Source organism: Strigops habroptila, chromosome 4 (genome assembly GCF_004027225.2).
Source record: "Strigops habroptila isolate Jane chromosome 4, bStrHab1.2.pri, whole genome shotgun sequence".
Lineage (NCBI taxonomy): Eukaryota > Metazoa > Chordata > Aves > Psittaciformes > Psittacidae > Strigops > Strigops habroptila.
Genome location: NC_046358.1, coordinates 22,767,403 through 22,775,130, shown reverse-complemented (window position 1 = coordinate 22,775,130; position 7,728 = coordinate 22,767,403). Strand labels below are relative to the sequence as shown.

Genomic DNA, 7,728 nt, shown 5'->3' with positions numbered 1-7,728 from the left:
AATAAACAACGTCCAAAAAGGATGGTGACCTCATCTCACTGAAATTAGCCAAACACCACTCATTTCTCCGTGTTCAGCTCCGCACATTCCTCACGACTCCGGCTCTCCCGGCTCCCTGACCTCCCCAGCCTCATCGCTGCACCCGGAGCTCCGAGAGCCCTTGTGCGGCAATTCCTACAGCCAACAGAGCCCGCGCTGCCGCCGGCTCCGGCTGAACCCCCCGTTCCCGTTCCAGTCGAGCCCCCGCGCCGGTCCTGCGCCAGGGCTGCTCCCCCCCCCCGCAGGAGCCGGTGAGGCCGCGGTGGCACAAGCCGCAGAACTCTGCCCCGCGTAAAAGCGAGGGCGCCGGTACCGGCCGGACATCTGCCGTGATTAGGACACCGCGATACAAGCGGAGCCAGACAAAGGCATTTATTTAACGTGGCAGCTCGGAGCGACAGGTTCTATCGAGTGCCAGCGTCGCCCCCCGTCCCTCGCTACCGGGAGAGCCGCCCGAGGAGGGGGACGGCTTCCTCTCGCCCCGGGACTCCGGGTAAAGGCATCCTCCCCATACCCCCCGCCAACTCGGGGTTGCCACCTGCGGTCGGCTGCTCCCTGCCTGCAGCCGGCCCGGGCTCCACTGAGGCGATCGGCCTCTCCGGGGGGCGAACAGCTCTGGCTCGCTGCTTTTTCCAGAGCTTTTCCAGACTCTTCTCCCCCTCCCCTGCCTCCTCCTCTTTCCCTCCTCCTCCTCCCTCCTCCCCTTTTCCCCAGTGTCTTTTTTTTATTTCAATAAAGGCTATTGTGTTCGAGGCGACCCTTTGTGAGGGGTGGCTCGCACCTCCTTCGGCGCGGAGACAGGAAATCAGCGGCTCTCCGCCGCGCCGATCCCTCTCCCCGGCGCCGCGCGTCCCGGGGCCATCCCCTCCTCAGCGCTCCCGCCCTTCCCCCAGTGCCCAACGGTCGGGCCGGCGCACCAACGCCCGCCCTCAGGCCGAGCCCCCGCGGCAGCGAGGCGAGCCTCGGCACGGCTGCCCCGGTACTCCTCCTCCTCCGGCCCCGAGCGGGACGCGCTGTCTCTCCTCACAGCCCACCCCGCGCCCCCTTCGCCGCTTGCGGAGGGCTGGAAGGCGCCAGGCGGGACGGGCTCCGTGTGCCGGGCGGGGAGCGCAGGGCCCCTCCAGCGCACCCCGGGCTCTGCCCGCTGCCGGGGGCTAGGGGGTAGCGGCGGCATCAGGTGCAGGCGGGCACGGCAGGCCCGGCCCCCGGTTGCCGGCTGCGCGCGCGCTGAGCGGCTCGGCCGGGCCCGCCCCTCGGTGTGTGAGGAGGAGTCGGGAGAGCAGCGGGCTTCGCCGGGGATTTCCAGCCTGAGCGGGCGGGAGAGGAAGTGCGGGGCGGGGGGAGACGGCGCAGAGCGGCAGGGACTTTCCGTCGGGCTGGCGGTCGCCTTCACCGGGCTCCAGCTGCCGCCCGCCACCCCGCTCCCCTCACACGCTCGCAGGTAGGGCGTCCGCGGGGCTCGGCCGCCCCGGGGAGCGGCGCGGTGCGGCGGTGAAGGGGGGGCCACGCACACACGGCGGGGACGGCGCTTCACTGCCGCCCTGGTGGCGGATCCCGCTCAGGGCTGCGGTACCGGCCGGGGTCGGCCCCCGGCGCTCGGGCTCCCTGGGCGGAGGGACGGGGCTGGGCGGGCGGCGGGAGCTGGGGTGTGCTCCCGCGGCGCCGGCGGGGGCAAGGCGGCGGCGCGGCGCTGATGCGAGGCATCTGCTACAGGCAGGGGCCGAGTGCGCTTCACCCGCAGCCTGTTGCCGGGACCTTGGTGGCAGCTGGTGCCCGGGGATAGATCAGCCTCCGGCGGGGTCGGCGTGGACCCTTCGTGCCCGGACGCACGCTCCAGCGCTTTGCAGGTGCCCCCTCTTCACTTACTTATTTCTGCCGCCCCTCTTTCCCCTCTCCTTTTGCTCCCCCCCTCTGCCCCGCGGTGTGTGTGTGCGTGCGTGCCGGGGAGGGAAGGGGAGGAGGGGAGGGGAGCCCGGCCGCAGGCCGGAGCGGAGCCGTGCGGCGGCGGGCGACGCTTGCGGCGTTTGATGTGTCGTTTGAATGCAGAAGCCTCGCTCCGCTCCTGGCTCCCTCCATATGCAGTGCTGGGGGCGGGCCGACGGCCTTTAAAGGGGCACTGCCGGCTGCCGCCGCGCCTGGGAGCCGAGCGCGGGGCCCCCTGCAACTTCATACCTCCCGCGGCTGCCCTCTGCGGCGGCTCCGTTCTGCTCGACGCCCGGGCGATGGGCACTAAGGCGGTCGCCGCCGGGGAAAATCTTTTGCCGTTGGTACGGAGCTGCCCCTACTTGGTGCGGAAGGAGTTGTATTTTTATAAAGTCTATTTCCCTCCAACGGCCCTGCGCTATAAGACCATCTGCCTGGCGTGAGCAGAAAGAAAAGTGTTTTGTTTTCACGCCATTCATTTTGTGCGCTGATTCGCAGCGCCGCTTTTTAATACGTTTAATTAATTACCGTGTTATAGATTAGAAAAAATAACGAGTGTTTAAAAGTTTATACTGAGTCATTCCTCTGCAGATGAACCTATGACTGACTCATAATCCGAGAACTGCAGTGGCTTGTAAAATAGGAAGGTAAGGCATTTACATCTTGATTTATTTGTATCTTCATGTGTTTATGATCTGAATTACCTGCGGAAAACCAAGAGAAATAGTATTAATGCAAAGAGGCATAATCTCACATTCTGCCGATCTGAGCTTGTGTGTGACGTGTAAGGCTGTATGTGCACCTCTGTGTGGATCTTTACCATGCATTAGGACATTTTGCATGTTTTTCTGTTTCTGTAGTAGTAATATGTGGGAAGTTCCAATGATACAATTTGAAATTTGCAGTCTCCTTGGGTCAGTGACTTCTCCAGCTTGTCGAGATCTAACCGAGCCTTGTTTATTATAATTTCTGCATCTTTTATTTTTTCAGTAGAGCTGTGTATTTTTCTTTCAGGTTTGTCCCATAGAATGCACGTAGCATTATTGTGCACTGATTTGAACTTGCATTCATAGACCAAAAGGGAGTTTACTGTGTGATGTGAAGGTGTGCTAGCAGTATTTAGGTTAGACAAATGAAATCGTATAATTTGAAATAGCTAGTAGAAATCTATATTTAAAATAGCTATTGACTTGCATAGAAGCCTAGATTCAAAGGCTATTCTGACTGTGAGAGTTAGAACTAAAGAGATCATAGCACACACCGTATGGTGTCCCTTAAAATGAGACATTTGGTTTAAAGTGTCTATAAATGTCAATCCATACACACTGCATTTGGATTAATGTAAGTGGAAATGTTATTTATTTTGATCAGGGAGAGGGTTTTTGTTTGAAGACGAGAAATAATTTGAACATTTGGACGAATCAGAGGTTTTTATGGCTGAATGGGGAAACCCCTTTTCATAAAGCTTGATAATGGAAACACTGATGTATCGTGAGTTTGGGCATTGCAAGCAGACAGCACTGTGAGAAAAAGTTGCTTTGTTCCAACATGAAAATGGTAGGTGTTTTACTGAAATATGACTTGATGCAAAGCTTCTAATAATAGCTGGACCTAGAGTGTAGAAAGGTAAAGTGCAGTCAGTAGCAATGCAAATTAATTCTAATCAAAAGATGGTACTAAACGACTCATTCTTTAGGCTTTCCTAAAGTCCTTCTGCAGTTAAGTTTGATGATACCAATTTTGAGAAGCTGTTCTTGTATGGATTCAGAGAATTTGATCATTGTGTAAGCATATTGACTGTTGATACCTTGGAAAACTGTGTAAGATGGCAGTAGTTAGTTAGCATCAGTGACAAAAAATTCTTTATGAAGTCTTACCAGTCCATGCTAATACAGTTTGTCTTCTAAATGATTTCAAGATCTTCTTGTATTGTAGACCTTTGCATTGTTCTTGTCCATAATGAAAAGTTTAAGTGAGAGAAGAGGAACGTGTTTTATCAATCCTGAAGTCTAGCTGTTGTTTTAGTGGATATGGCAATGCTGAAAAGTCAAAAAGGCAGAAAATTTTTAACTTTTGTTGTTAAACCACTGGAACATAAACGCATTGATAAGTAGACTATCCATAGTCCTTATAGTCTATGTCATAGTCCATACCATAGTTCTTCTATAGATGAAAAAGCAGTTTAAAAATAGAAATTACTTATATCTGCTTCAGTATCCCGAACTGGCTTTGCATGAACAGATATTGCAAGAATAACACATTTTGATCTCTGATATGTTAGATGATGCAATAACTGGATTTCATTAAGTTTTTTTATTATAATAGTGTTTCTTAATTGAAGGTGCCGAATCTTATGATGTCTGAAGACTGCTCATTACACATTAGTTTCAGATGTCTGTGCTCTTGTGCACAGTTCCTTTAAAGAATTGCCAAGGCATAATTTTTTATTATTTTTTTTGTGCCTGTGGGTGGGTACTTTCTGAATGCGATGTTTGTGTTTGAAACCTCCTGGCATTTTTGGTGTATGGCTCAGGAACACTAAAAGTGGTGGGAGAGACTGAAATCAGAGATCTCAAGATGTGGTATGGGGAAAAGAAGCCAAGGGAAGAAGAGTTGTGTGTGTTTGTGCAACAGAATAAAGGTGTGATTGTAGCTCAGGAGATAGTGCTGTAGTCATACTAGGTTTTATCTTATACTTTTTGACCTATGATGATGAAGTGGCGACATAGAAACTACAGCAGTGAAGGGCTGGCAAAAAGAGTATAACTGGTCTCCCAGCTCTGCCTGGTGGATTCCCGCACTGTCATAAAAGGGAAGTCAGTATATTTTGTTTTGACAAATCACAAACACCTTTCTTTTTTTTTTTTTTCTTTCCTAGCCTTTTTTTAAGGTAGAAAGAGAAGGGACTAGAGAATTGGGAGGAAAGGGGAAGCAAATCACAATGAAAGATTACTACATGTCTGCCAAGTAGGAAGAGGTGCTCTCTTCTAATGGGAAAGAAAAGGAAATAAAGACAAAACTGCCCCTAGAAAACCGGTAAGAAAAGCATACAGTAGAAAGAGCTTAGGGAGCAAATAAGGCAAAAGATTACTTGGTATTGGGAATTGTGAAAGTTACATATTTATATAGGTTTTGAGGATGTTTTTGTTTTCTTCCTGGAGATCTTCCCTACTGAAGCACTGACATCAAAGTATCATTGCCACTGTGACTTCAGTTGCTACTGACTGTTGGCTTTGTAACTAGGTTAACAGGGTGAGTGTCTCTAAAATTACATATGACAACTGTAGGTCACTAATCCTCTCCACCCCCAAAAAATGTTAAGCCTTTGATTTCCATGCTGTTGTTCTTCCCTGTTGCTTTACTCTGCATGTGTAAAGTGTGATTTCAGTAGAATTCCAGGTTCTGCAGTTCATCTAGTCAAGGGCAGCATGGGAAGCGAAGTCTCAACATGTTCGTGGAAGCAGAGGTTCAGTATTGGACATATGTGACTGCCTCCATCCTTGGCTCCCTCTTTGTACTGAAAATGGAGGTGTTGTCTACTTTGACGTCAAGACCGGATTTTTGCAAATAGCAGGCATTGAAACTGCAGTGGGCATAGCAGGAATGCTTTAAGTTGGAATGTTTCATAGTTTCAGTATTATTTTATATAGTGTCATAAAGTTATTATTATGAAATAGATTTCTCTGATGTGTAGAGGAAACATTTTGTAGATTATTTACAATGATAAAAATTGCTAATAATTCTGTAGTATAATTTAAATGTTCTGAAGTGAATATATCCTTTCACATACATAGCAAATGCCTCAGTCAAAAACAGTAGTGAAAGAAGTCCTAAAACTTCTATTTTACATGCTTTAATGATGACTGTGTGTAAGCTCATAATTAGAAGAATTTAACATTTGGAGTAATGCTGAACTTCTGTTTGATTTAGTGGTTTCTTTTTGAAAATAAAGTAAGATATGCCCACTCAAGAGAAGTTTGAAATGCCATGAGTCTCTACAGCTTTCCTAGGCATTGAGCAAAAAGAGTTACTTGAATTTGGACTGTTTTGAAAAACATGTTGTAGATGCTACTGTAAGATAAGAAGCGCCTTCTTGACTGCCACTTCGTTCCCACAAGCTTTGACATCTATCAAGAAAGAGAAGATGGTCCGTTGAAGATATCAGTGTAAAATCTAGGAGATCTGGAAGCTGGTTTTTCTTTGTTCCTGTAGATATGTGTACTGTAAGTCATTCAGTTAGGGCCAAACCAGCAAGGGGCTTTGATGTTGCAGTGCAGAGTGATATGACATCATGCCTGAGTCCCAGGGGCAGAAGGGGGATTCCAGTCCAAGTTTCCTACTTCCCTGGGGAGCATTGTCCTCATCAAGCCACAGGCTAGTAGAGAATAATGTCACTTCCTTCTCTTGAAACTCTTCTGCTATGCCAGGAAAAATCCAAACTCAGTGTGCCTAAGAAACATAGCAAGAGGAAGCATGATGTCTCAGTCAAGTGGTTAGGACAATTACCAGGATGAGGAAGGACACAGAGTCTGCTGATGCTTCTTCCACTGCTGTTTTGTTTATGGTTTTCTGATGCATTTGAAGTTGATGTTGAGAATCTTGCAGAGGTGATCAGCTTTGTCAAGACAAATGTTTCCTTCAGCATAGAAGGTGTGCTGTGGAAAAAAAGAGTGCTGATACTTGGGTGCCGCTTGGGTTAGGTGGTAGTTGACTGGGAGTTCTGAGAATTACTTTGATGCAGCTTTGATTACGGACCATTTTACTGGTAATAACATGGGACTAGTAGAGCTTTCCCATAGTCTGAGGACATAAAAATGATGAGGTACTGAGACCCAGCAGGGCAGTACAAGCGTCATCTGTTGATAAGTGAAATGAACTGCAAGTGTTGTGTAGAGGCATCCTGTTCTGCCACCACTGCAGTGCTGTACCATTCTGCACCATCAGCATCATGGCACAGGAAACAGTATTTGCTTCAAGCTATTCCATTGTTGTGTGCAGCAAACATGCAGTGCTATATGAAGCCTAGTGTACATGACAGCGTTTGTCAGTGGTAGCTGTTCTGGTGCTTGTACTTGTTCCCAACTTTCTGCTTTGGATGTTATAGAAAAATAACCATTTTTTCTTATCCTATGGAACCAGCTTATATGATAAATGTGCCTAAAATAACTTTCTAACAGCAAAGCCCAACTCATAAACCAAATTTTGGCAATATGAATGGATTTTGTTTTGTAAGCTCATCCATGTACTTGAGAGAGGGAGATAATTAGGAGAATTATTAGAGGTTTTTATAATGGCGATCTTGTGTACTGTACTAGTTTGACTATGCCCTCTTTCTGTCTTTCCACAGGGAGAAACCTTCTGAGAGTAGGTTGCCTTGAGTTTTGTGGCTTCTAACTTAATGACTCGCAGATGTGAGTCTTGATTTTTGCGTAAGCAGTATAGCCTTACAATTTTCATTCAACTTAATTTTGTTTTAATTTCCTTTAAACCATCCCAAATGATTCCTCTTTGTGCATTTTATGCTCTTCAGCTACTAATGGAATGCTCTTGTCCATGCTGTGCTTCTCTTCCGTCTTAAGTGTTTGGCCAAACAGTATAAATGTTCTTAATTTCTCAAGCTGGTTCCTCTGATTCTTAAAGTGGCTTATTTTGAACTGCTTTCAGTCAGATCTCTTGTAATTTTAGAGTTGTTTAAGGGATCATTTTTATTCCCATGTGGTTTCATCATTGCACTTGAGCAAGTGACTGCATTTCTCCCTTTACTTC

General features: G+C 48.0%; 1 protein-coding gene across 3 annotated transcripts in view; it reads left to right on the top strand.

Moving 5' to 3' along the window:
- The first annotated feature begins 1,309 nt into the window (after positions 1-1,309).
- The window catches only part of TRAF3 (TNF receptor associated factor 3), a 74,595-nt gene continuing 68,176 nt past the window's right edge, over positions 1,310-7,728 (top strand). For 2 of the 3 annotated variants that reach the window (XM_030483281.1, XM_030483279.1), the window contains exons 1-3: positions 1,310-1,480; positions 1,753-1,886; positions 2,554-2,609. The gene's annotated coding sequence lies outside the window, so the exon portion shown is untranslated. The remainder of the gene's footprint in view (positions 1,481-1,752; positions 1,887-2,553; positions 2,610-7,728) is intronic. The other variant, XM_030483280.1, reaches the window with a different exon arrangement.